Raw genomic sequence first — 27,339 nt, 5'->3', positions numbered from 1 at the left:
ATATGCATATTGCTACTCCAACAATTCTTTTTGTTTCTTTTTGCATGGAATGTCTTTTTTAATTCCTTTACTTTTAGTATGTGTGTTTTAGACCTGAAGTGAGTGAGTCTCTTGCAGGCAGTGTATATATAGGTCTTTTTTAATTAAAATCCATTCAGCTGCCCTGTGTCTTTTGATTGGAGCATTTAGTCCATTTACATTTAGAATAATTATTCATAGGAATAATTATAATTCATAGAATAATAATTATTATTATTGCAGTTTTGTTAATTGTTTTCTGGTTGTTTTTGTAGTTGTCCTCTGTTCCTTTCTTTTGTTCTCTTCCCTTGTGATTTGATGACTTGTTTTTAGTGCTGTGTTTGTATTTCTTTCTCTTTATTTTTTGTGTATTTGGTATAGGTTTTGTGTTTGTCATTACCATGAGGTTCATGTATAACAACCTACGTATATAGGAGGCTATTTTAAGTTGATGGTCATTTAAGTTCAAGTACATTCTAAAAGCACTACATTTTTACTTCCCCACCCTCAATGTTTTATGCTTTTGATGTCATATTTACATCTTTTTATTTTGTGTATTGCTTAACTGATTATTTTAGATATCAATGATTTTACTATTTTTGTCTTTTAACCTTCATGCTAGTTTTATAGGTGGTTGAACCACTACCTTTGGTATGTTTGCCTTTACAAGTGAGATTTTCTGTTTCATAATTTGTTTGGTTTGGTTTAGTTTGGTTATGGGCTTTTCTTTTCTATTTAAAGAGGTCCCTTTAATACTTTTTTTTTGTAAGGCCAGTTTAGTGGTGATGAACTCCTTTAGCTTTTTCTTTTATGGGAAACTCTTTATATCTCCTTCATTTATGAGTGATAACCTTACCAGGTAGAGTATTCTTGGTTGTAAGCTTTTTCTTTCAGCACTTTTAATATATTGTGCCAGTTTCTTCTGGCCTGTACAGTTTCTGCTGAAAATTAGCTGATGGTCTTATGGGGGTTCCCTAGTATGTAACTAAGTGTTTTTCTCTTGCTGCTTTTAAGATTCTCTCTTTAACCTTTGATTCTCTCTCTAACCTTTAACCTTTAACCTTAAGGTTAACCGTTAACCTTAAGATTCTCTCTTTAACCTTCAACCTTTGTTGAAGCTTTGTTGAAGCTCACTGAGTTCATCCATTCTTCTTCCAAGTTCGTTAAGCTTATTTATGGCTATTACTTACTTTAAACTATTTATCTGGTAAGTTGCTATCTCTGTTTTGTTTAGTTCTTTTCTGAGATTTTTATCTCATTCTTTTATTTGGAAGGTATCCCTTTGTCTTCTCCTTTTGCCTAACTCTTTGTGTTTGTTTCTATATATGAAGTATATCAGCTGTGTCTCCTGGTCTTGAAAGAGTGGCCTTATATTAGAAGGTGTCTTGTGGGACGCAGTGGCACAGTCTCCCTGGTCATCAGAGCCAGGTGCAGAAGAGGATGGTATATCTTGGGTAAAGTTGGTAGTTGGAAGTTTTGAGAAATAGTTGGATTCTATGTATATTTTGGAGATTCAACCAAAAGGATTTAATGACGAACTAGATGTGAGAGAAAAGTAACAGAAGATAAGAGAGATTCTGAGGATTTGTCTTGAGTGAGTAGAAGCATAGCATAGCGATTTACTGAGATGGAGAACAAGCATGAAGTAGGTTTGAGAAAGAGTGGGAGACTGAGGCTATTATTTTGGGGTATGTTTAAGTTTGAGATGCCTTTGTTACCCAAGTGGAGATATTACAAAGGCAGTTAGATATATAAGATTAGAATTCAAGGGGACAGGTCTGGGTCAGATACATAAATTTGGGATCCAGAGGCACATATAGGATGGTAATCAGGGCTCTGAGGCTAGGTAGGACCACTAAAGGACCGATTTAATGAAGAATTAATAAAGGTCTAAGGACTCAGCCTTGGAATACTCCAATGTTTAGCAGTCAGAGATGATGATAAAAGAACAGAGTAGCCTGAGAAACTGAAGATTGAAGAGTATAACTAGAAATCAAGAGAGGAAAGCTTTCCAAGGAAGAAGCACTAATTGGTTAGTTAAGAAGAGGACCGAGAATTGGCTAATCTATTTAGCAACGTGGAAATCATTGATGTCTCAACAAGAAACGATGGGAGTGAAAGCCTGTTTGGAGAGAATTTAAAATAGAATGGGAGTAGAGGAATTGGAAATCTTTGGAATTATATTGCTGTTTCCAGCTACTGGAAAGGTTGTTTTGTTCATGAAGCTAATAGAACAAATATAAAATAGAACAAAATAGAAACTAGTTTTGATAAATGATTCAACCAGTATTTTACAAAATGCCCATGTGATGTAGTAGAAAGAATGTCCAATTTGGAACAAATTTGTGTTCTCTTCCTTATTCTTGTCATTTAAGCAAATCGTTTAACCTTGCCAGACTTGTTTCTTTATCTATAAAATCAGTGCATTGGTAGATTATTACTGAAGTCCATGGTTTTAATGATCATAATATAGTGAAAGATAAGGGACTGCAAAGAGACTCAAAGTGACAAGGACTTGATTCACTGGGAGAAATAGCAGCATTACATGTCTCTGCGCTTAAAAGTTTCATTGTAATAAAACTTCTGAGCCCTCAGTGACTTTGTATGTTTCTCCAGGACCTACAAAGTGTTAAAAAAAACCTCTAGGACTTCTTTTATGAAAAGATTCTCTTAGAATATTTTTCTGAGCAATAGAATAGAAAGATTTTTACTAGGAAAGTATTGCACATTCAGACCTTGAAAACCTATACCAATTTATATGAACTAAACTTCAAGTTGAATGTTTTCAGTTTCAGTATATATAGAAAAAGGAGCCAAGAAGCTATTAGTCTCCCTTTGCCTCTGGCACATCCTACAGGAAAAGGGTTTTCATGAGGAAATGGACTGGTCTTTTAAGTCAAAGAGAAATCTAACTAAAAGAAATGAACTAAAATTTAAGAGTGAGAGATTTTGGTTAGACAATGATAATGATAACTTTGTTTCCTAGGATGATAGACTATTTTAACCTGAGAGTGTAGATCCCATGTCACTGGTTGTTTTCTGAGGATATGGAGACGTTTTGCTCTGCACAATGAAAACTTCAAAGTGTAGGAATCAAATTTTTTTTTTTTTTAATGGGAGGAGGAGCCAATGTAATGGCTAGTTTTTATGGGAAAGAAGAAACTTTACATCACATTTTGAGTGAGTTAGTGCAGGGGCTCAGTGGGCCAGCTGGTAGGGCACCAGCTTGTAATGGGTTCCACTGGGCCTCGCCTTTGTGCAGCCAGAACCAGATGACAGACAGCACTGTTGCCTTCTTCACGGATGCAGCCCACTATCTGCTTATTGGTGATGGAGGGGACTCAATTAGGGTCTTCCTTGGTACCTGAGGCTGCCTTTGGGGCGAGCATATTGTACGGGTCCAGTCCCTTGTGTGAAGCCGGCATGACCTCCCTCTCCAGCCCAGATGCCTGCTCATCATCAGTAGGAACACCACCTCCAGATGCCATAGAGGGCACCATGGAGACTCCGTTGGGACCGCGGGCCGTCAGGGCCTGCATGGCCAGCGCTTCAGCTCTGCGGAGTAAACTTGAAGCCATCGCGCCAGCTACCAGCATTTGGAATCGAATTTTGATATATCAAATATGTTAAGTTTGTTAGGGATGCTTCTATTTTGAAAAATCGTCTATGACTCCCACAGGATGAAGGTTTTTTTTTTTTCCCCTATTAGGTTGAGGACAGCCTTTTAATTGATGGATAGTAAATCAGAATTTGGTTTTGCTTATAGCTTGTCTCTTACCAGGCAAATAATAACCATTCTCAAGGATGTTTATGACTGCTTATCTCTATTTATAGGTAATAAACTCCCTGTTTGTCAAGGACTGTGCTAGGTGCTTTTGATTCAAAGATAATGAGGTATAGCTTACAAGAAGTTAACAGTCTTTGGGGAGAAAGGCAAGAGAAATAACAGTATTATATGCTGTGAAACATTTTATAGTGGGGAAAACAGCATGGGGAATTGTGTGAGCTGAGAGCATGTCCCTGATCCCGAATTCAGGAGGGTGATGGTCAGCAAAGGTTTTCTGGAAGAAGTGTTACCTGGAGAAAGTGCATGAGTAAAAGCAGTTTAATCAAAAATATTAAGGAGTTTGGATTTCATCCTGAAAGCTTTTGGGAGGCTGAAAGGATTGTAAGTGAAAAGTGACATGATTGGGTTTTCATTTTAGATCTTTATGTCTTGGATGGATTGGAGTAAGGCAGTCCTGAGAGCTGAGAGCTGAAATCTGAGGCCATCATAGCAATTCAGGGAGGAAAATTGAGGGGACTTGGGCATAGGAAGAAGGGTATGGATTTCTGAGCTATTAATAAAGTCCAAAAGACTGGACTTGGCCCTTAGAACATGGAAAAAAGGGAAATATGATTGCCTTCTGTAGATTAAAATATGAAATTGGCATACAATGAAAGAAAAGATATGTAAAGTTAGCTTTAAGATGCACTGTTACTCTCAGGGTGGCAGTCTTTGTTATAAGTTCCTTATACATTAACTTGTCCAAAATAAAGTCTCAACCAAAAGTATGAGAGGTCAGCAATGAAAAAAGAGTCACAGAAACAGACTTAGACATTGTACAACCAAGTTCCTTTTAAAAAGAATTGTGGCATAATTGACATATAATATTAGTTTCAGGTGTACAACATAACGATTTGGTATTTGTCTGTGTTGTGATATGGTCACCACGATAAGTCAAGATCTGTGATCATACATGTTAGAAACTTTTTTTCTGTGATGAGAACTTTTAAGATTTAATCTCTTAGCCTCGCTCAAATATACAGTACAGTATTGACTGTAGTCACTATGCTCTACAGTACAATCCCATGACTTACTTATTTTATAATTGGAAGTTTGTACCTTTTGACCCTCTTCTCTCATTTTGCCCACCCCACCCTTTGCCCCGACAACCATCAGTCTTTTCTCTGTATCTATTAGTTTTTTTGTTTGTTTGTTTTATTTTATTTATTTTTGGCTGTGTTGGGGCTACATTGCTGCCCGTGGGCTTTCTCTAGTTGCGGTGTGCGAGGGCTGCTCTTCGTTGCTGTGCGTGGGCTTCTCACTGCAGTGGCTTCTCTTGTTGCGGAGCACATGCTGTAGGCAGGCGGGCTCAGTAGCTGTGACATGCGGGCTCAATAGCATGGGCTCAGTAGTTGTGCCTTGCGGGCTCTAGAGAGCAGGCTCAGTAGTTGTGGCGCATGGCCTTAGTTGCTCTGCAGCATGTGGGATCTTCCCGGACCAGGGCTCAAAGCCATGTCTCCTGCATTGGCAGACAGATTCTTAACCACTGTGCCACCAGGGAAGCCCTGTATCCATTAGTTTTTAAAAAAATTTTTTTAGACTCCACATATAAGTGAGAACATACTGTATTTGTCTTTCTCTATCTGATTTATTTCACTTAGCATAAAACCCTCAAGGTCCATCCATGTTGTAGCAAATGGCAAGATTTCCATTTTTTTTATGACTGAATAATATTCCTCTGTGTGTGTGTGTGTGTATGTGTGTGTGTGTGTGTGTGTGTGTGTATATGTATGCATGCCACATTTTCTTTTTCCATTCATCCATTAACAGACACTTAGGTTGCTTCCATATCTTGGCTATTGTAAATAATGCTGCAGTGAACATGGGGGTTCATATATCTTTCTGTGTTGGTGTTTTTGTTTTCTTTTGATAAATACCCAGAAGTGGGATTGCTGGATCATATATATGGTAGCTTTAGTTTTAATTTTTTGAGGAACCTCCATACTGTTCTCCATAGTGACTGCACCCATTTATATTCCCACCAACAGTGCACAAAGGTTCCCTTTCTCCATATCCTCACCAACGCTTCTTATTTCTTGCCTTTTTGATAGTAGACATTCTGACAGGTGTGAAGTGATATCTCATTGTGGGTTTGATTTGCATTTCCCTGGTGATTAGTGATGTTGAGTACTTTTCATTTACCTGTTGACCATCTGCATGTCTTTGAAAAGATGTCTCTTCAGATCCTCTGCCCATTTTTAAATCAGATATATATATTTTTGCCAAGTTCTATCTGCGGTTTGGAGTGTTAGTTCATTCTACACTTAAATAACTAGTCCATCATGAGCAATGTTCCAACTGTGGTGATAGACTGTTTATCTTTATAAATATGTAATGATGTTATTACATATTTGGATCATACTATTAACTCTCCTTATTTTGGTTCCATTCTCACCAAACAGCCTCCAAATAATTTAACCTCATGAACTTTACTTATGGTGAGAGAATGCTCTGGTCAGACTGGCATATACCTCAGATTCACAGACAGTTATATTCCTCGTTGGTAACTCACATTTTGGCATACCAGTTTTATACATCTGCCTCTGTTGTTTAAAGTATTCTGACAGTGTCAAGTTAAAGTTTCTGAGTTTGCAAGTCTGAGAGCCAGATCTTGGTTGATGGTAAATTTATGAAAGTAAATGTCTCCCTGTGTGAATCTGTTTGGCTGGCCTGTCAGTCTCCAGGTTCCACCCCTCAGCATTTCCAGCTGTCACTGTTAGTGTGAATAGTGCCAGGTAACTGTCCTCTCCACTTGAAACTTATATAGGTGATAGCTGAAGCCATCGGAATGAACGAGATCATCTAAAGAGAGTATGTAGACTGAGAAAAGAAGGAAGACGGGCAAGAACTATGGTGAACACAAGCATTTAAAAGAAGGGACATGCATAAAAGATTCTGCAAAGGAGAGTCCAGGTAAATAGGAAGAGAAACAGGAAGGAGCAGGGTTTGGAAATCTAAAAAGTTGTTAGTTTAAAGCAGGAGAAGTTGTCAACTCTATCCATTTAAAAAGTTACTGAAAATAAAGGCTTTTAACCAAAAGATTAAAATAAAATAGACAGTTTCATTGGAGTTGTGGAGTCAGGAGGCTGAAATGACAGGTAAGAAAATGGAGCTAATGAATGCAGTGTGGTTCTGTCATGAAACATAACATTGTGGTTTAAAGCATAGGCTCTGGAGTCTGATGCCTGGGTTGGAAGACTGGCTCCACCAATTACTTGTTGTGTGATTGTAACTTCTTTGTGCTTCACTTTCAGTAATTGGGGATAGTATTACTACTCTATAAGGTTGATGTGAGGAGTGAAATACTAGATGTCCAAAACTTAGCACAATCCCTTTCACACAGTAAATTCTCAATAATCATTAGTAATTGGGATTTAGAGTTGAGAAAGGACATTTTTTAAGGTGGGAGAGAGGATAAATATTTAAATGCTGCTAGAAAAGTCAGTAGAATAGAAGAGATAAAATATGCCAAAGGGAGAACAGATACTTTATAAAACCAGGACTTTGAGGAAGTAAGAGGAGATAGAATGCAAAGTAGAAGGATTGGCTGTTGGCACGAGAAGACCTTTGGTTGAGTGTAATAGGAGAGAAGCAGACCATTGATAGGTATAGTCATGGACAAGGTGGTAGTTGAGGATGCAGGATGTTGGGTGACTTCCTGTCTGATGGACTCTTTTTCTCAAACAGAAAGGAGGGTCCTTTGTTGAGAGGAGGGAAGTGGCAGAACGGTAAGTAAGGGATTGTAGAAAAATGGTGGAGTTTTGGAGGTAGAAGTTACCTGTGGACACAGAGACAGTTTTCCAGGATGAGTTGTGGTTCAGAAGATGAATTTGTGATGCTTGAATACTGCCTACCTTTGTGATTTTCTCCAGTAGCTCTCGGCAGCCTGGGTATAATTGCTGAGTTTAATCACTTGTTTGACCTAGGACTGGGATTTCGTTGAGCAGTTGTGGCTAAAGAACTAAGATATGGTTGAGAAGAATGTTGATAAGAGAGAGACTGAAGTGACAGATCATAGAGTCAAATCTGGATGTGCTGGACTGACAAGAGTTGAGATTTTGCATGTGAAGGACAATATAACAAAGAATTTGGGATTCATTGGTAAGAATGGCCAGAGTGATTGATCATAGAATTCAGCTTGAGTAGAAATGAAGATTGTGGGATTGAAATCAAGGAACTTGAGTCTGCAGTGTTGAACATGTGTGTTAAAGTAACCTGGATAATAACAGCTTAAAATGCTGAGGAAGCCAGTGAGTCAGGCATCACATTTTTATTTAATAAGGATTCATTGAGATGTCTTCAGATGGGAGATGACAATGATGAAGAAGGTTAGAGGGTGTCAGGTGGCACACACCTCAGAATGGCATGTTGAAGAATGAGCAGACTCCACTGGGGAGGGCTGTAGGGGAGGTGGCGTCATCTATGGAGAACCTTGTTTCAGCTAAAGTGGGGATTAGATGTGGAATGCCTGTGAGAAGATAGTTTGGAAGGCCACAGGATTTGTGAGGAGATAGGATGTGAATGAATGGGTCAGGAGAGAGGAAACAGGATGAGAGGAAAAGGGAAGAGGAATGATTTGCATTTGCGGCAGTGATCGCACATGATGGTGATGTAAAGCGGGGCAGGATATGCTGTTTGCAAAGTCTGAGACTTGGCTATAAATTTAAGATACCAGTTCAGGCCCTGGGAGAGTTGGAGCCTGATGAAGTCATCTGTTGCAGACAGCATGGCTGGAAGGGACTCCTGAGGGAACACTTCAGCTCACACATCTTAGTGACACAGGCTTAGTAGCATCATTTTTATTTCTAATAATAACAGCTACCATTTTATTTTTTTGAGTCATTACTATGGACCGACACGGAACTAGGTACATTGTGTGGCTCACAAAAAACCTAACTGGTCGATGTTAAATTTATTTTATGTAGGAGGCAACTGAGGCTTATATGAACTCTCACATTATGTACAAAATTTCCTGAAAAAGAATAGCTTTCTACAGGTTATTTTTTGGCACCTTCTTCTGTTTTGAGAAATGTGTGAAATTGAGAAGATGTGCCCAGGAAGGCATGGCAACGGGAACACCGTGTTAGTTTGTGAGGGCTGCCATAACAAAGTCCCACACACTGGGTAGCTTAAACAACAGAAATTTATTGTCTCACAGTTCTGGGGGCTAGAAAGCTGAAATCAAGAAGTTGGCAGGGCTGTTTCCTTCTGAGGGCTGTAGGGGAGAATCTGTTTCATGCCTCTCTCCTGGCTTCTGGTGCTTTGCTCACGATCATTGGTGTTCCTTGGCTTGTACAGGCGCAGATCTCTGTCTTCATGTTCACAGGGTGGTCTCCCTGTGTGCTGTGTCAGTTTTTCCTTTTTGATAAGGACACCAGTCATATTGAATTATTAGCTCACCCAACCCCAGTATCTTAACCTCATCTTAACTAACTATATCTGAAACATCCTAATTTCTAAAAAAAAAAAAAAGGTCACATTCCAGGGTGCTGGGAGATAGGACTTTAATGTATGAATTTTAGGGAGGACACAATTCAGCCCATATTAAGACCATCCAGTGATTAACACCGAATAAAACAAAACTCTTTTAACTCTTTTGCTATAGACTCAGTTCATGCTGTAAGTTTCTAATAAAAATGTTTGCATCAGGGAGTATCATGGGCTCTAAGCTCTGAGCTCTCTTTGGATAGGAACAGGGTTCCCAGTGGGAGTTACAGAGAGAGGTATTAATATGTTTAGGATGCTATTTAAGTCCTTGAAATAATTTGACTTAAAAAAATGATGAATTTTACTCTTAAATCACTTAATACTTTAGAGCATTTACTCTTAAAACTTTTTTTTTTGCTCTTAAAACATTTAATAAAGCTTTATTTGATTTTTTTTCTTTTGGAGATATTGAGACATTTTTTTGAAATGGGGGAAATTATACAGAAGCTAGGAATTCTGGGAATTATGTGTGTGTTCCAAAATATTTTGGGTTTGTATACCTATGGATTTCTTTTCTAGGAAACTTCAAAGACACAAATTGGAGCAATTTTTCCATTAGCACTAAATCTCTGAGAGGTTCCCTTTAAGCATTGTTTTATTCTTAGGTGGGAGGAATTCCTGGAAGTTCCCAGGCTGGAAGTCACTCTGTTTGTCATCGAAAATGCTTCAGGGCAACTCAGTAGCTGTTCTGGCCTAGATCAACTGGGAGAGGCTGGTTAAATGAGACTGATGGTTGATGGGGAAGAGGTAAATACATGAGATGAATATTTAATATTTCTCTTTCTTTCTTTTTCTTTTTTACCAAGTAGAAGGTCCAGAAAATACATAATTTCATTAAGCAGTAGAGAACAAAATTCTAAAAAGATACTGTACTACTTGGAATATTAATTTTTTAGATTCAAAGTGAAACCTGTTTTGCTTTTTGTTTAGTTCATTATTTCCACTTCAGAGTCCTTTGCTGGAGCACACAGAAAACCTCATTTCTATTGTTTCATATTCCCCAGAGGGTCTTCCGTGCTTTTCTTAGGTGAACTTGTTCACTAAGCCCTTGGGTCAGGTGATCCCGCTTGTGCCTTGAAGTTTTCTCCTAAGCCACACCCTATGTTGGAGTGTCTCTCTGTGTGCCAGACATTTTCTCTTCTGTAATTAAAAGATTTTTTCAAAATTTCACCTCTTCCAAGGAATTTTTCTGGAGTATTGGAAAAGTGTCATTCAATATGCAACCTATCAACTGTACCTTATATGGACTTAATTTGTTCCTTTGATAACTTCACTTGTTTTTTTCCCCCTTCTACCTTATAACAGATATCAAGATATTTTTTTCCATTCTTTCTTAAATTATTTACCCTCTTTAGTAGTTTTCTTCAGGAATTGTATATAAGTAGGTGTTGGTTCACAACCTCAGGAGTTCCCAGGAGAAATTTGAACCCCCCGGTATATACAGAGGGCAAGGAGAGACCAAAGAAGGAGGAAGACCACTCTAGATTCATAAGTGGCAGTTTTAATAAGAAAAGGCACTTACATACGAGACTTGTCTTGGGTAGCTACAAGATGAGTTGATTTCTACATCCACCAACTGGAGTTTATGTGGAGCCCTTAACGGGGTTCAGTCATGTATACAGTACAGAATGATCTCAAAAACACATTAGTCTCTCAAGGCTTTGCCCCTGAAGTAGCTCCTAATTTGGTAACAGTGGTCTGAACAAACATACATTCTAAGGAGAGAAGGGGGTGAGGAGTCTCCAGCTCAAGGTCTCGTCCTCTCAGTGACCTCCTCCAATAATAGGAAATCCTTTTGGTCTTTTTTATTTTTTTTTGAGGGTCTATAGCAACTTAATTTTTGATTAGTAGGTAGGTAGAATTCTGTACCTAACTTAGCCCATTGAAGATATTTTATTGTTTTCTGACTTGTTGATGAGAAGTCTTCTCTCGGTTTGTCATTCCTTTTTAGGTAAGCTGTCTTTTCTTTCTGGTTATTTTAAGATTGATCTCTTTTGCCTTTCTGTTTCTGCAGTTCTTTATTGTCTAAGCTTGGATTTGCTATTATTTTTCCTGCTTGGAACCTGGTTTGCCACCCCAACCTGAGGACTTTAGTTTGTATTCATTTCTGGACAGTTCTTATCTTTCAAATATTTCTCTCTTTATTCTGTAATATCCCCTTCAAAAAAATCTTATTAAGTACATTTTGGATCTTCTCATTTGATTCTCCAAGCCTCTTTATCTTTCTTTCTTTCATAGTTTCCTTTTTTTTCTCTCGTTGCTACATTCTGTATAATTTTCTCAAATCTTTCGTAAGTTCTCTTCAACTCTTTCTAATCTACTCTTTTTTTTTTTTTTTTTTGCGGTACGCGGGCCTCTCACTGTTGTGGCCTCTCCCGTTGTGGAGCACAGGCTCCGGACGCGCAGGCTCAGTGGCCATGGCTTATGGGCCCGGCTGCTCTGCGGCATGTGGGATCTTCCCGGACCGGGGCACGAACCCATGTCCCCTGCATCGGCAGGCGGACTCTCAACCACTGCGTCACCAGGGAAGCTCCTAATCTACTCTTTAAGTCAGCATTGAGTTTTCAACTTCAATAACCATAGTTGTTTTTTTTTTTCCAGAAGTTTCATTTGGTTCTTTTTCAAATCTGCCTATTTTGTGTTGTATGCTCTTCAATATTACAGTCTCTTTAATATTGTTGTATTATTTCTACCTCTTAGAGTGGTGCAGATTCTTCCAACTGTTTGGTCTGCTGACTCTCCCTCATTGTGGTTTGTTTCCTTGTGTGGTTGCTGATTGTTGACTGTGAGTGCATCCTTAGCAGGGAGTCTAGCGTACCCTGGATTGTGTACTTACTAGTGTTTCTACAGAGTGGTTTTGCATTTGGTTTTGTTGAGGTGCTAAAATTAGCTTGTGGGCAGATTTTCTTTGGCTTTGGGTTCCTGCACTATGCAGTTAGTACAATTCCTACTAAACCCTTCTATGTTTCTTGCTTAGGGTTTCAATTTAGCCTCAGAAGATTTATTTCCCAATTATATACCTGAATAGATAGTAAACTTTCTTGCCAATTTTCTAGGTTAGTGTGAGGAATTTTTCCTGATCACTGTTTCACTGATAGGACTTGGCTTTAAATAGGGTACTCTGAAAACTGTACTCAGTGGGCATTAAAATCTTAGCAGCCAAGCCCTGTATCAGGATCTGACACCCTCTTTTGCTGACATGGTGACAACTGAAGCTTACTTCTGGTTTGAGTTCCTTTTTTATTTTAGGTACTTGGGAGATTTCCCTTTATTTTTATTATTTGAGCTTGGCTTTTTATTACAAAGGAAATTTTATGTTTTATCCAGCACTTCTGTTTTGTAGGGTGAGTGTCTTCCTCGTCAACTCAGTCTGCCATGTTGTTGAAAGGTCACTTCTCATATCTTCATACTTTTCCTTCTGTATTCTTTTCCTGTATCCAATTTTCTCCCATTAAAAAAGTTTCATTTATAGTAAAATATCTGCCTACAAGGAAAACTCTAGGCCCAGGTGATTGCTCAGAGAGCTTTATCAGGTATTCAAGGAAAAATAATCACAATTCTACGAAACCACTTCATGGAAAAAAAAAAAAAAGGGAACACTTTCCTTGAGGCTGGCATAACCCTGGTACCAATATCTGATAAGGCTAATACAAGAAAGAAAAATTATAGGTCAGGGCTTCCCTGGTGGCGCAGTGGTTGAGAGTCCGCCTGCCGATGCAGGGGACGTGGGTTCGTGCCCCAGGCCGGGAAGATCCCACATGCCGCGGAGCGGCTGGGCCCGTGAGCCATGGCCACTGAGCCTGCGTGTCCGGAGGCTGTGCTCGGCAATGGGAGAGGCCACAACAGTGAGAGGCCTGCATACCGCAAAAAAAAAAAAAAAAAAAAAAATTATAGGTCAACTTCCCTCATAAATCCAGATGCAAAAATTAATATTAACAAATCCATCCAGCAATATATAAAGAGGGACATATGTAATGACCAGGTTGTTTTAATCCCAAGGCTAAGAAGATTAGTTGAACACTAGAAAATAAATAGTAATTTATCATATTAGTAAAAGGAGAAAAATAATATGATCATCTCAGTAGATGCATTCAATATAATTATATATCCATTATCAAATAAGGAAACAAACAACTCTTAGAAAACTAGGAATATACAATAACTCCTTTAATCTAAAAGAAAAATAATCCTCTTCAGAATACACTAAAGTTATCATCATGTTTGATGATTAAACTAAAATTTTTCCCATTGAAATTGCAACCAAGATAAAGATGGCAGTAAAGGAAGTTTAACTCTAGTGTATCCATACCAATGACTCAGTTTTTATTTCCAGTGTTATTTCTTTGTGCCCTCTCTTTCTTCATGATCAGTTTGTCTGTTTCAAGAAAATGGCCTCTGGTTTTTTGATCATCTCTATTTTTTTGTTTTCTACTTTATTAATTTGTTGCCCTATTTTTATTGTTTCTTAGCTTCCACTTTCCTTAGTTTTGTTCTGTTGTTTCTTTTTAACTTTGAAATTTATATGTTTATTTTTACCTATCTTATTCATAATACAGACATTTAAGGCTTTTAACTTTAATTCATACTTTTTTTCTATTTAAAAAATTGTAAAGACTGCTTTTGTGAATGAGCCAGTTTGGTCAGTTATTATTTTCTAAATATTTTGAGTGTGTTTGAAAAACAGTATTCTCTGCTTATTGGATATGTGATTCTTTATATATAATTTAGATAAGTTTGTTAATTGTATTATTTAGAGAGACAGTATAACATAGTGGTTAAGAACATAGGTTCTGGGGTAGACTGCCTGGGTTTCAAGCCTGGCTCTGCTACTTATTAGCTCTGTGAACTTGGGCATAACCTCTCTATGTTCAGTTTCTTCATCTGTAAAATATGCATAATAATAGTACCCTTTCATAGAATTATTTTCAGGGTTAAATTAATTAATATGTAAAGTGTTTATAATAGTGCCTGGCACATATTAAGTGCTACAGAATATGTCTAAGATCCTGTTGTTCAAATCTGTACTTCTAATTATTTTTATTTGCTTGCCCTATACATTTGTGATAGCGGTATATGGAAATCACACACTATCATCTGTTTTTTTCTTCTTGTACTTTGGCCAGTCTTTACTCTCTTTGTTGTAATGTTATAATGTTGTGTGCATATAAAATTATTTACCTGGTGGATTTATCCATTTTGTTATTACATAGTAGTATCCTTCTTAATCCAGGACCTCTACCTGATCTAGTTCCCTCTGTGGAGATTAGAAAAAGCCACATCCTGTGGGTCAGGTAGCTTGGCCGAAGGCTAACTCAGCAGGTTGTCCAGGGTGGTTTGGAGATGTGTAGGCCAAACAGCATCAGGATTGGCCAAAACCTGGAAGGCTGTCTTTCACTGGTTTTCCAGTGGAGGCTGCTGCTAAGCCTCAGGGTGCAGTGCTAGGGGAAGGCTCTAGAACTTACCCTTGGCCACTGTGAGACCATCATGTGCTGCTTGGACATTCCTGTATGAGGCTGGGAAACCTAGAGTGAAAAGTCTCAAGTGTCACCTTATCAGCTGGCTGAGGAGATCACAGCTGCTCTGTAAACCATGTCTGGGGTTCAGGAACGGGCTGAGGACTGGCAGGCCGGGGCAGCCATACCTGATGAGAATCACAGGAGACTGGGAACCCCATTATTCTCTCTGGGGCTGGTGAGGTTCCAGAGAGATGGGAATAGGAGCAAAGGGGCTCCCCATGAGTGGAGCAGAGGAGAACCAAATTTCTTGTCTCCTGTGCAGCACTCAGAAAACCTGGGCTCTTCTAGAAAATCACATCCATAGGATGGACAGAAAATGCTCACAAATGGAGTTTTGGCAGTGGAAGTCAGTAAGTGTGGATGGCTGGGGAGGTGGAGCTGGAGAGATGCTTTAAGCCGAGAGTTTTACAGGACATCATGGTGAAATTCTGGGAGAAGAGAGAGTTGTTAAAGGCTGTAACCAGTTCAGTTTCTTACTATTCCCCTGTGAACATTCTCCAGTCACACTGAGGAACACTGATGTTTCCTGTGCATACCTTTACTTACCTTGTGTCTTTACTGATGCCTTTTCACAGCCCCAGAGAGATACTAGGTCAAAAAAGGACACAGGTTTTGAGTCAGATGGACCTGGATTTGAAACTGTTCTCTGCTAGTCATGGGACCTTGGACAATTTACCTAACATATTTCTCCCTTAATTTTATCTCAGAAAAAAAAAGGGAGGGGTTATAATATCTACCTCTGCAATTGTTGTGAGCATTAAATGAAGTAATTGATATAAAGTGCCTAGACATAGCAGATGACCAATAAACATGAATTCCTTTCCACTTTTCTTTCTCTACCTTTTTCTCTACCAGCATTCTAAATGGTCAAGTCAGTCAATTTTACACACCACACACACACACACACACACACACACACACACACACACACACACACACACACACACACACACTCTTATTCAACATGTTTTGCTCTAACTTCAAAATACAGCCTGGACCTGTCCATTTCTCTCAGTCGCCACTACTGTCAACTGTTACCAGCATCTCTCTTAACTTTGTAATAGCTTTCCACCTGGTCTCCGTGCTGTCAGTCTTGCCTCCATCCACACAAAAGCCATGGTAGTCTTTTTAACAATGGAAATAAATCACATTTCAACAGCTTCCTACAGATTTTAAGTAAAATGTAAATTCCTTCTGGTAAATTCCTTCACCTAGGAAGCCCTATGTGATCTGCCACCTGAGTACCTCTCTGCACTCTTTTTCAATTTCTTTCTTACGAATGCTCTGTCATGCTCAGCCCATTCTCATTTCAAGGCCTTTACACTTCCTATTCTTTCTGCCAAGAATATTTTCTTTTCTTTTCTTTTTTTTTAATAAATGTATTTATTTATTTTTGGCTGCGTTGGGTCTTTGTTGCTGCATGCGGGCTTTCTCTGGCTGTGGCGAGCGGGGGCTACTCTTTGTTGCGGTGTGCGTGCTTTTCATTTGCAGTGGCTTCTCTTGTTGCAGAGCACCAGCTCTAGGCATGCGGGCTTCAGTGGTTGTGACTCGCGGGCTCTAGAGTGCAGCCTCAGTAGTTGTGGACACGGGCTTAGTTGCTCCACGGCATGTGGGATCTTCCCGGACCAGGGCTTGAACCTGTGTCCCCTGAATTGGCAGGCGGATTCTTAACCACTGCGCCACCAGGGAAGTCCCTGCCAAGAATATTTTTAATTCTCAGCTCAAATGCTAAAAATTCAGAGAGATTTTTATTGACTACATTACCCGAAGTTGCCTCCTATTGCCTGAAATTGCTTTCCATCAGACTACCCTATTTCAATATTCAAAAACAATTGTCATTGTCTAAACTTATTTATATATGTATAAATCTGTATGCATGTTTATTATTTTCTTCTTTGAAAGTTTGTTTCATCTGTCTCGATGACGGATGTGTTTCTTGACTCCTTAAAATAGTATCAGGTATATGGGAAAATGCCACAATGTATTTGCTTAATGCATAATGAATGAATTAATATCATTTCCTTCATGAAGCCTTTTCAGACTACTCCCACCAAAGGTAATTCTTTCTTCGTTTGAGTCTTTATTATATTTCATTTGCATTTCTCACTATATTTATCACAAATTCTGTATTTTGGTTATTTGTGGATGTTATCCTGTATCCTCTACTAGACCATAGAGTGCTGGAGGGCAGAACTGGAGGGAAAGCATTCAATAAATATTGGTTGAATTGATGAATCAATTACAAACAAATCATCCTTATTTAAAATACTGATAGAAGAGGCAGTCCTGAAAATGGCTATAGCCTCTCTCACTACCACTTCTCAATATTCTTTGACAACTGTGGCATTTGGACTGTAACTAGGCTTGTTGGAAGATATATAGTTCACCCTTGAATAACTGCGGGGGTTAATCCACTTATAATTTATGGTTAGCCCTGGCCTTCATTATCTGCAGTTCCTCTTCATCCCCGGATTCAGCCAACCATGGGCAGTGTAGTACTGTAGTATTTACTATTGAAAAATATCAGCGGATAAGTGGACTTGCACAGTTCAAACCAGCATTGTTCAAGGGTCAACTGTATACATTGTCTAGGAATGCTCTATACATGCCTCTGCCTTTTCTCAGCCCTATTAGGTTGGTACAATTCATTCATTCTTTATTCACTGATACACAGCATTTCAAGCAAACCACCAGTTTATGGCTTTATTTCCTGTTTTTCTTTTAATTTTATAGCTGTTCTGCTTTTGAAGCCAGTGGGTTATGGTTTCCATACTTGATGACATGATTTAAAAAACTTTTCCATTGTCTTCCTCCTCCTCCTTTTTCTTTTTCTCCTCCTCTTCCTGTTACTTCCCCCTGACTTATTCTTTTTTTTTTTTCCCTCCTGGCTTCATTGTCTTACTCCTTCTCCTTTTTTAAAAATTAATTTTTGACTGAACAGTTAGAGAACCAACATTTGTTAGGCATCTTCATATGTTATTTATGAAGTAGCTGTTATTTCTGTCATTGTGTAAGTGAAGATCAGAGAGGTTAAAGAGCTTGATCAAGATGTCCTCAAGTAGTGGGGGAGGGATTCAAATCCAGGTATTTCTACTTCCAAAGTCAGGACTGTAGACTAACCCAAAAGTGTTCCTTGGAAGTGTATTAATAGGCAAAAGAGAACGGAAACATTAGTGAAGGCCATGGTTGGAGGTTTAAGAGCGCAAATTACATCTATTCCTGACAGGCTACAGCTCTATTGGAAGAAAAATGCATACATTTAAACAGAGCTTGACCAGAGCCTGCTTTTTGTACTGTCTATGATTATAAACACTTGAGAGTGTTGTCCTTTCCCCTTATTTCCTTCCTGCTGTATGAACACATTTTTACTGTTTTAACGTAGCAGAAATGTGAGTGTGCTGTACAGACGAGGAGAATTGTGGAGGGAGCAGGTCTATGGCTGTTGAACTTTGATTCCCTCTCTGCCTTTCCTGGGATGTTCCTTGAATATTAAGACCAGAGCGTTATAATGCATTTGTTATTCTATTAGACTCTATACTGACCGAAAAATGAAGGGTCATAAGGAGAGACAGTCCTTTTAGATCTGTTCTACATATATTTAGAAAGATTTAATAGAAATAATACACTTCAAAAGAGGTGATTTTAGCAGCTGTCCTTCAAGATCATGATGGTACCGTTTTTGTTGGTGAAGAGCAAAACTGGAAACTGCTTTAATTTCAAATGCTTCAGTATTGTTTTAACCTAAATTTAAATCGACTAATTTATGAACTTTTAAAGGCATAGAATATGATTTATCCATCTTTACATCTCTATCCTTTATTTTAATACACAACAGTATAGTAGGAATTCAATACATGTTTTTGAATGAACAGATGAAATACCATTGTTTTAGTGCCCTTGATATGGACTTGTATATAACCTTGTAGTATTGTCCCATGATTTTGTTAGCATGAAACATTTTCTGTTACATGTCACGGACAATAGGATGGTGTTATGAATTTGGAAGATCTTAAACATTACAACTAATAAAACACAGAAGAGTAAACTGATACTGAATGTATTGGGTCAAGTCATTATTAACACCTATTGTCATTGTACCATAATAATGAGAAAGTAACAAATAATAGAATTCCAACTGATATTAGAACAGATAATTTTTCCTTTTTTTTTTTTTTTTTTTTTGCGGTACGCGGACCTCTCACTGTTGTGGCCTCTCCCGTTGTGGAGCACAGGCTCCGGACGCGCAGGCTCAGCGGCCATGGCTCACAGGCCCAGCCGCTTCGCGGCATGTGGGATCCTCCCGGACCAGGGCACAAACCCGTGTCCCCTGCATCGGCAGGCGGACTCCCAACCACTGCGCCACCAGGGAAGCCCAATTTTTCTTCTCTTTAAAGCCACCTAGTTAGTGAACAAAGTTACAGTTGTGGGTGTTATATTGTCAATTTCCTCAGTTCCTGGTGGGGATAGGATATAGACTAAATGTGAGGAAATGCTCCTTCAGGTGGTGACCCAGAGCAGGGTATTTCTTATGCACAGCTAGGATACCAAGTCCTGTAAATAGTCCAGGAAACAAACCAAGTGCAAACACTCAGCAAGTCTAAGGATCAACTAGTGTAGTCCAGATTCCAAAACATCAAGTTAGAGTATTCCAACGGTCAGTCCAATGGCTGACCCAAGTCCAAAAGCCTCAAAGGTAATGCACAGTGGAACTTGGTGTGAGAGAAGTTGAGAAGTCATTCTAGAGCAGTTGAACCCCTCTAGTTTGTTAGTGGGGGACATGGGCTTGTAGGGATACAGTGACAGTTCCCTAAATGGAAGATTGGACTCATGACTTGGAGATAGAGTCACTGTCTGACAATAATTCACTTATTCGTTGAATCATTAAATGTTTTTGAGTGCCTATTCTATGCCTTATACAATAGTTAGTGCTTAGAATGCAATAAATGAGTCAGACAAGATCCTTTCTCTTACAGAGCTTATAATGTTTGGAAGATCATGCTGTAAGAATAAGAATTATAATAATATAATTACATATAATATAATAACATATTATAATTATAATATATTGTAATTATATCACAATATATTATAATATACAATTACAATATAATATATATAATATATATTATATATATTATATATATATTATATATATATTATATATAATAGGATGTGGGAAATCCAGATTTTGTGGCAGTAACACTCATGGCTAATGCTTACTGAATAGTTACTGTGCATCAGGTACTGTTCTTAGTGCTTTACATGCGTTGACAGATTTAATCCTCACAAAATAACGATATTGTTTATATTTCGTGTATGAGGAAACAGAGGCCCAGAGAAGTGATGTTTTCCTGCCCTGGGCCTCATAACTAGTAAATGGTAGATCTGAGATTTGAAATCCACGATTCATCTCCAGGATCCAAGCTCCTAGTACGTATACTCTCCTACCCCCCCGCCCCCCCCCCACGGCCTATTCATTTTTCCAGTCTTCAGTGGAAGGTGGTGGGACTGGGACAAGGAACCAGGAGACGTTCCCCCAGTCTGGGACATTGCAGTTAGACTTGGCTGAAGGGTTGGAGATATAGCTGGGGAGAAAGGCTGATGGCACAGGGCAGAGGGGAAGCATGTTCAAGACTCAGAGGCGAAAAGGAGATGGTGAAATTGGAGAGCAGTCAGTCAGTCAAGGTGAGTGGTAGAGCTGTTCTTGTTGGCTGATGTGTGAGCTTCAACATGAAGTTAGTAGGTTCATGGGGAGAGACTTTTGACTGTAGACACATAAAAACTAAGGAAGAACATGACCGGGAGAGTAAGATGGTCAAGTGAAGTCTTAGGAGAGAGATACTTGACTATTAATAAGATCATAAGTCTTACATAATTAATCTTAAAAATGCTAAATTTAAGTGTTAGCATGAGAGAAAAAATAGTGATAAATATGAAGGCATGTCTTAAAACAATATCCACCTTTACAATTGACTGTGTACAAAGGATAATTTCCTGGCCTGGTACCCTATTTAAACAGGCTCATAATAGGTGTTTCAGTTTTACCAGTTTTAGGGGACCAGAAGAACTTCCATGTAGAATACTCTGCCTGATTTGTACTCTAGGAAAAAAAGAGGGGAAGAGTATTTTAGAACAACGATTTCCTTTTTCTAGGGGAAGACTTAACATTCTACCCTGCATTGCAATTCTGTTTGGAAAGGAATAACTGACATTATTATTTTTTCGAAGGGGGTTTCCGTGAGCAGTTTTATATGTCTCTGCACTTTAAAACAAATTATTGGGTTTTTTTTTTTATAATGAAGTTCCAGTTTCTCCAGGAAAGATTTGCAGATGTTATGTAGGACTTTATTTACAGACGGCTGAGCACACGTGGCGTTTCTGAGCGCACATCTTCTGGGTACTTGTAACTTGTGTTAAGGTGCTCATATTTAGCTTGGACGCTGCGGTTATTAAAGCAAAGTGAATGAAGTTTTTGCTTGTTTTTTTTTAGGTTAATCCTGAAACTTTAGTTCCCATAGTCATGGTTCCTAGCAAATAAGAAAACTGGGGAAGCTACAAGTTGTATCAGTCTGTCATTCACTCATCAGAGGAGAAGTATATTTTATCCCTCCTAGTGATGAAATCAGGCAGAGAGACTAACAGGACAGGACAGATGGATTTCAGCAGAATTGACCGTAGCATAAGATAGGTAATGAAATGAATTCATTTTGACACTAGTTCTGATAATAAAAGTGTCAACAATAACTTAAAGGAAAAACGCCCCAAGGACCTGAATTGAAAGCTTTTAGTGTAGAAGAGATTTGATGTTGGTTAAGACCACTAGATCCCAGTTGTTTGAATACTGGGGATGTTTATGCAAAACTTTTAAAGACTTTTACAGTGGTTTTTGTTTTTCCACCTGTTATTGTCCACCTCCTTCTTGTCTTCCTCAAATGATGCAAGTTTCTTCTTTGGTTAACTTATTTTTATCCCTTTATTTATGCTTAAAGCTGTTATAGCCCAAAGGTTAAGGAACAGGGCTAGGGGCATGAGAAGAACAGAGGAGATCTGTCCTCTGGGGAGGTTATCTAGAAAAGGGTAGCATTGAGACTGGAAGTACCTAGGCCCCCAAAACCCAGGGACACTGGTAAATTGATCATGCCTGGAGCGATTCCATGTTCTGCAACAAAATGTGAGGGAGAGCTGATACCAGACATGGTATCAGAAACCTGAGAACTAGTACTGGGACAGCTAGAAACAGGCCGACAACCACAGAGATGAACTTAGGCCTGAGGGAAAATTCCAAGGGTGAAGTGTGGAGTCAAGAGTTGGCTGGAATTACAGAGACACAAAGGCACATTCCCAAAATGAGGATTTAGCTGCTGAAAGGATCCATTTGAGGGAGGATCAGAACAATCTAGCTGAACGTAGAGACACAAAAAAGATTTTGTATAAAATGATACCCTTTACTGTTGCTCTCTCCTCCCCTGGCTGGAACCTGGCTCTTTATGTTAATTAACTTTTGGAACAAGCTAGTGGCTGCTCTTCAAGGAACTTTATAGTATCTCTTCCTAAATGCTCAATAAAAATAAAGAGCAGCATCACATTTTAATGCAGGCTCTGTCTTCTATTATATACTGTAGAAGAAAAGGAAAGGAACTTACATTTCATGATAAATACTCTGCCAAGTGCTCACATGCATTGTCTCATTGAACTCTCACAATTTTGGCTTGATGTAAGTTCTTTGTATTTTACAATTTTACATTTTACAGATGAGAAGGGTAAAGCTATGAGAGATTACTTAATTCACCTGGTCACCTGTTCTCTCTGTTGGACAATTAGTCATGCTCTAAGTTTTATGTGCTGTAATGTTTGTAACATTTTTTATTTTATAATTTAGAGTTCAAATGATATGACAGTCTCACACAATTGAGGAATACCTGAACAAAAATGTTTATGCAAGTCGTTTATTCAGGTCAGGAAGAGAAAATATATTCTAGGACCCAGGAGCTGGATGCTAACCCTGTGATGGGGTCCATGAGAAAAGGTCCAGTCAGTTTCCTAAATGGAGAACAAATGTATATCATTAAGAATGGCTCACAACTCTTAACTTCTTGAAACAGCTGGTGGAATCCCATAAAATGAATTCAAGAAAGATAAGTATATACGAACATATATACCGTATATATGTACATATAATGTGTTAGTGGACGTTTTGAGGTGAGAAACCTACATTTTCTGCTTTGCATGGTGAAGTGGAGAATGAGGGAGAATAAAAGTGTACATGTAACGTTTCAACATTTCAAATAGGTTCAGTGAAGATTTTCATAATAAACTCATAGATGATGGATCCACAACCAGTATTTCTGTAAGAAGTTAGGGCTGTTATGGTTAATATTTCAAGATGGTGTTTTTAAAGGAACTCCCACAGTTTGTATAGAATTATTATCTGATGCCATTTCTAGAAAGAGTTGCAATGTTGTTTTCATCCTTATTAATGTTTGCTGTGCTCTTCATGTTTGTCTTATGGATTTTCTTTTGAATATCACTCTCTCAGGCAGTCTTCAAAAATTATCCCTTTTATCATATTTCCTGACTGATGGATCTAATAGTAATATCAAAGCAGATAGTGTAAATATACACTTAGTAGAACTTCACCCCTGTCATGGGGTCAGTTTTTTCCTATTCCCATTCATGAAGGTCCTGCTATACTTATTGCTGACGGCCTCCAATGTTCTTAACATGTGTGAAGCACATGACATGAGAGCTCAGATATATCTGAATAGGGTCTGTATAAAAAGAGAAATTATTGGATATAATGGAATTTAATCACAGTATTTAATTTTAATGAGAACAAATTGAGCAAAAACATCAAATGTTTTTAAGCTTACAGTGGTATTTAGACATGGTGTGTGCTTCATTTCCAGGCCTTTCTTAGTGCATCTTCCCCATTCATAGTCACTGCTTTGGAGATAGCCCTCTGCAGCCTCATTTTATTCCGCTCACCCTCTCATTGTGCTGCACCGCAGCTGATTGGACCAGGGAGGGTGACCTGGTCCAACGGCAGCAAGTTCATGGATTGTGATGTGGCATGGCGGCAAATGATAATTTGACTAGTCAGATTCTCTCTTGGGAATTTAAACTGGGAAAAATGGACAGAATTAAGTATGTAATTAAGTATAATTAAGAGCTAAGTATACAGTAGTCATTAATAAACTCAAAAGATTGGCAATAGAGAAGTCATAAAGTAGACAGTCATGAAGGGGGATAGTGACTACTAGTCTGTGAGTGTCATGTAAACTAAAGTTGCAAGGAAACTATGCTAGAATATTTTTAAAGACATGCAGGAGGGAGGGAGTCGGGAGCAAGAGCAACTTCACAAAAGAAAATAAGATTGGACATAGGTAAAAAAGAGAATAAAGACTGAAATATGATGTAATTAAAATAGGTGAGTGTTGGGACTTCCCTGGTGGTGCAGTGGTTGAGAGTCCACCTGCCGATGCAGGGGACGCGGGTTCGTGCCCCAGTCCGGGAGGATCCCACATGCCGCGGAGCGTCTGGGCCGGTGAGCCATGGCCGCTGAGCCTGTGCGTCCGGAGCCTGTGCTCCGTAACGGGAGAGGCCACAACAGTGAGAGGCCCGGGTACTGCAAAAAAAAAAAAAAATAGGTAAGTGTTAATGATATTAGTAATAGCTGATATTACCAAGTGCTTGCTAAATACTGGCACTATTCTAAGCATTTTACATCCTTCGTTTCATTTAATCTTCTCAACAAACCCTTTGAGGTAAGTACTACCAGTTTCCTTATTACAGGTGAGGAATCTTAGTCACCGAGACAGGAAACAAGCGTGGAGAAGGTGAGAAAATATGTCTAAATTCACAGGTGTAGTAGAGGGGCAACTAGGATTGGGATCTAAGCAGTGAAGCTCCAGAGCTTTCCTGCAATAGGGTTGTGAAAGGGTGGTCTCTGGACTAGCAACATCAGCGTCACCTAGGAATTCAGTAGAAATGCAAATTCTCAGGCCCTACTTCAGAATCCCTGCAGGTGGGACACAGCAATCTGTGTTCTTAACAACCTTCCAGGCAATTCTGAGTCTTTCTAAAGTTTGAGAACCTCTGACTCGGAGTGAAGGCTCACAGTCTCCTACTGTTTTCAGTTCTTCCCATCTCGACACATCGTAAAAAGCTTCTCTTTCTGTGGTTTGGATTGTTCAGTTACTCCTGGGGTCCTATGCACCGGTATCCTTATATAAGATATATATATATACACACACACACACTTCAGACACGTAGAATACGTTTGCTTTAATGGGGCTTATTAAATCTAGGGAGGGTTCTATTTCTGGAAACATAGTGGGCTAGGATACTCAGACCAATGCTTCCACTGAAAACAGTTAAAAAACCTGGGATGAACACATATATAATTTTAAAAGCATCAGAAAGCTAAAAAATAGTAAGGAATTACCTGGCTAAAATCTTAGAGGAAAATGACAACCCAGAAAGGTAAGTGGAACACTGAAGCCACTTCTGCTTGAGGACATGGGCAGGGATTATTCTAGGTTGCAAAACCTGGTCGCTTTGAGCCCAGCGCCCACCTGTGATAGGGAGTCAAAGGGGAAACCTCTCTGCATAAAGCTGAGATCCCAAGGCTATCCCCTCAGGATAAGGGTGAGCCAGAGGTCAAGACTCCCTGCCCCCCCACCTTTAGTGCTGAGTAGAAGATGGCACAAAAATCAAACCAAAATGAAATAAATCATCGAGAAGTTACAGCCAAACCCTTATGTTCTCAAGGATGTGCTGCTTAAATACACCTCACCTAGGAATTTTCAAGAATGCTAGGTGTGGATTTGGTTTAAGGTGGTCCTGAACTGGTTGTGCCCTGTGTGTACCTGGTAGAAGCAAATGAAGCTCCTAGGCTCCCAGGAATTCCCAGACATATTGGGTCGGCCAAAAAGTTCGTTTGGGTTTTTCTGTAAGATGTTGTGGAAAACCCGAATGAACTTTTGGCCAACCCAATAGTTCCATGAGTGAAATGGGAAAATCACAGTAAAATTTAATCAAGCACTCATGGAAGCCAGGCATCAAGGATAAGAACAAGCAGGAACAACCAGCTGCCAAAACAGACACACAAGAATGTAAGGTTTTCGAATTGTCAGAGTATAAGACACAGTCCTATCTTTAAAGCAGTAAGATGAACTTGAAAATATTTTAAGGAAATAGGAAACTGCAAGCCTAGCAGATTTGAGGGGAAAAAATAGAATTTAGAGAAAAGAAAAGAATGGTAAAAAGAAAATTAAACCAAGGGACTGATAACAAAGGATTAAACTACACTATTTTATACTCTGAATAACCTTCTATATTTTTGATAAGAGTAGATTTTGTGAGATCTTATATTTTATGTGGTTAACTTTTGATTTAAATTTATTTGAAATTAATGAATAAATGACATTTTTAATGTTTAAATTCTAACTCATCAATACATAAAGATAATTCAAAGTGCATTAAACTTACATTAAATCTGTATTTCAGTTTCTACATTCAACTGAAGTATAGATAATGATATAGATGTATGAGTGACCTCTCCAATACATTAAACAATGGCCTAAATTGGTCTTAATTATCTGAATATATCATGAACACTTGTGGATTCTGAGACCAAATATTTAAGTTAAATGGTGTCAGTCTCCATTTTATTTAACAACTTGAGTATAAATAACTTTGGAAGAAAGGCAGATATGACTATAGGGTCAGTATATAAGCATGCAAGTGGAAAGTTTCTGGGTTCCACTAGCATGCAAGTGATTCAGCAGTTAACACAATCTGTGTTCCCCAGAGAATAATTTCAATTTTCAGGACTGGTAAAACTTATAATTGAGGCTTAGTGTATGGAAAGGATAGAACCACCATTTTCTAACTGTGAGTAAATGTATCTACAAATGTTGGATGTGTAATATCCAATTCATCCCTAGAGATGCTAATTATTCTTTAATAATGTAATGAGGTGAAACATACTGTGTGCCAGCAGGCGTAATAGATCATGTTTCATATCACTCATTTAAATCAGAGCATTAATTTTCATTGCAAGATAGAGTCAGTGATAGAAACTGAGGCAAACTATGGGGAAAATAAAGTTTAGCAAGTACAAACAATAAGCCACACAATTGGCTCTTAAAATCCTGATCTCATTTACTTGCAGCCAGACTTGTTGAAAGATGGCTATCAGAAGAAAAACAAAAATCCCCTCTGTGGTGCAATAGTAATGTTAATAGCTCTTAGCAAGGAAAAAACATAAAGTTCAAGTTAAATGCCATAAAAGATAATTCTTTTGAATGCAACATGAAGCCAGTGGGGAGGGGGGCCATAGTTTCCACTTTGGTATTATTATTCCTCAACTTTCATTTACTGAACACCCGTCATGTCAAGATATAAAGGAAGAAGTAGACTTTGTCCAGAAAGCTTACAATATGTATAACCCAGAGCCAGGGATGAATCTCATAGGTGAGAGTAAGTTGG

The 27,339-nt window shown here is 38.6% G+C and overlaps 1 protein-coding gene and 1 pseudogene across 1 annotated transcript in view; one reads left to right on the top strand and one right to left on the bottom strand.

Annotated features, from left to right (window-relative positions):
• The window catches only part of HMCN1 (hemicentin 1), a 534,342-nt gene that overhangs the window by 4,541 nt on the left and 502,462 nt on the right, over positions 1 to 27,339 (top strand). The window lies entirely within an intron of this gene.
• On the bottom strand, positions 3,202 to 3,611 carry LOC101289571 (cytochrome c oxidase subunit 5B, mitochondrial-like; annotated as a pseudogene).

Source organism: Orcinus orca, chromosome 1 (genome assembly GCF_937001465.1).
Source record: "Orcinus orca chromosome 1, mOrcOrc1.1, whole genome shotgun sequence".
NCBI lineage: Eukaryota > Metazoa > Chordata > Mammalia > Artiodactyla > Delphinidae > Orcinus > Orcinus orca.
This window is presented reverse-complemented; position numbering and strand designations above follow the sequence as displayed.